General features: G+C 63.0%; 1 pseudogene; it reads right to left on the reverse strand.

The window, feature by feature from the left end:
• LOC126430850 (large subunit ribosomal RNA) overlaps window positions 1-2,500 on the reverse strand; it is a 7,958-nt pseudogene that overhangs the window by 2,828 nt on the left and 2,630 nt on the right.

Consider the following 2,500-nt stretch of genomic DNA (forward strand, 5'->3'; position numbering starts at 1 on the left):
CCAGGTACCGGAAGGTTTCACCCACACGCAGGGCAGGCAAGGTGGTGTTGCCTGCTGTGAAGGTGACATTGCTGTCCACCTTCACCTTCTTCTCGCGCCCTGACGCGACTAAGGCGAGGGTGAAACACTTCCGGGCGTTGATCTGCAGCCCCAGGTGGGCGAGGGCTGCGGTAGCTGCGTCGATGAGGGACTGCAAGCCCCTCGGGGTCGCTGCAAACAGCAAGACGTCATCTGCAAAGGCCGCAGCGTTGACTCTGCGACCGAGGATCCGAGCTCCGATGTGGGAGGGCAGTTGGCCTAAAACGTAGTCCACCGCAAAGTTGAACAGGAGGGGGGAGAGGGGATCGCCCTGGCGAACGCCCCGTGCTGGCTGCACAGACACGCCCACGCCGGCGCCGTCCGCTATCACTGTCGTGCTGCCCTCGTAGCACCGCTCGACATACTCGACAAAGCAATCCGGTAGGCCATGCGCCTTCAGCACGGGGCGAAGGGCAGCATGATCCACCGAATCGAATGCCTTCGATACGTCGATCGATGCCACAAAGACAGAGCGGCAGGAGCGGACTGCGTCGGTGAGAGCAGTGTCCAAGATGAAAGTATTTTCCAACATCCCATCCCGAGGGATGAATGCCCGCTGACGTTCGTCCACAGCACAAGCGCGCATCAGGCGTGACGCGAGAACCTTGTGAAAGGTCCGCGCCAACACCGAGCAGACCGTAATGGGGCGAAAGTCAGCGGGGGATGTTGGTGCAGCCGTTTTCGGGAGAAGGGACGTCCGCGCGCGAAGCAGGCGTTCCGGAAGGGCGCGGGCCAGAAGGAAGAGATTCATCACTTTCACCAGGACTTCATGCGGTAGGCGCCGCAACTCCGCTGGGGTAAGGCCGTCAGGCCCAGCTGCTGATCCCCTGGGCGGCAACGCGGCGGCGACCTCCTCATGTGTGACCGGCCCCCATAGGCACTCAAGAGCGACAGGCTCCGAGTGCGGGAGGAGGCGGTCACGGATGAAGCCCGCAGTGGAGACGGGCTTCTTAGTGAAGAGGTCCGCCCAGAAGTCCAGCAGACCAGGGATGGCAGGTGGCGGCTGGAGCAGGGTGCCATCCAAGAGGCCGCGCACGCAACGTGCACGCGACCGTCGGAAGGCATCCTGCGTTCTTGCGTATTCCCAGCGGCGCCGCTTGCGCTTCTGCGTCGGCGGCGCGGCAGGCGGCCGCTTCGATGGTTGGCGCGGCCGCTGTGTCCTGGTGATCGATCTCTCCCCTCTGGACCCGACCGACGCAAGGGCATCCGGGAGCATGCCCAGGATGACATCGGGCGGCGTGCCCCGCCCCAGACCTATGACTCGATCCAGGGCAGAGAAACGCTGGGCGGAAGCAGGTAGCCCCGCCAGATGCTCCCAGATGGCGGCGTCAGTCGGCCCCTCCGGCGGCGGCCCGGTGGTGTCGGCCGCGAAGTCCTCGGCTGCGTCGACGGGCGGCGCAGCGGCCTCGCCCGCGTCAGGCGGCGGGCTCGCTGCTCCCCGGTGGGACGCCGGCTCTTCCCCCCGACCGATCTCAAGCGCCTCCATGAACTGGCGGACAAGCTGCTTGTGGGCAGCTTGCCGCCGTCGGCACTTGATTGCCTCAAGCGTTCGGTCGGGGAACATCCTGATGAGCTCTTGATTAACAAAGAAGAACCGGGCGTCCCTCTCAAGGAACAATTCGGCTTCCGCCTTGGCGAGCGACAGGACTTCTTCCTCCGTCCACCTCGCGCGATGCCTCTCCGTCACGATCTCCGCGTTGGCGGCCGCAAGATGTTGGCGGCGGCGATGGACCCCGAGACCATTCTTGGTGGTGAAGCTGCGGTGGCACTCACTACAGGCGTATACAGCTGCAAAAGGTACAAGATTTTCGGCACGGCCGGTTGGCCGGCTAGGTGCTGGGGGAGTTGGGGTGGCACCTTCAGCGGAAGGGCCACCACTTATTCTTTGATTACTGCCCCCAACTAACAAAGGGATAGTGCGAGGGGGGGCTGGTAACCCCCCCAAGCCCCTGGTGCGGTCTTCCACTCTGCGAAAATCAGCGGGCCCACGAGAAGGGGAGAAGACCGCAGGAGAGGAGAGGCTAAGAGGGCTAGGCCCATGTATTGCGCATCACTCTCCCTGTAACTATAACCCAAGGAAGGTACCTCGCAGCAGCAGCACGACTACATCAAGACCGCACTTCGAAAAGCCAAGTCCGGATGCAGCCACACCGCCGCCACTTGGCCACCTTAAGAGAGTCATAGTTACTCCCGCCGTTTACCCGCGCTTGCTTGAATTTCTTCACGTTGACATTCAGAGCACTGGGCAGAAATCACATTGCGTCAACACCCGCTAGGGCCATCGCAATGCTTTGTTTTAATTAGACAGTCGGATTCCCCCAGTCCGTGCCAGTTCTGAGTTGATCGTTGAATGGCGGCCGAAGAGAATCCGCGCACCCGCGCGCCCCCGGAGGAGCACGCTAAGGCGGACGCGGCCTCGCAG

The sequence above is a fragment of the Schistocerca serialis genome, unplaced genomic scaffold (genome assembly GCF_023864345.2).
Source record: "Schistocerca serialis cubense isolate TAMUIC-IGC-003099 unplaced genomic scaffold, iqSchSeri2.2 HiC_scaffold_1061, whole genome shotgun sequence".
NCBI lineage: Eukaryota > Metazoa > Arthropoda > Insecta > Orthoptera > Acrididae > Schistocerca > Schistocerca serialis.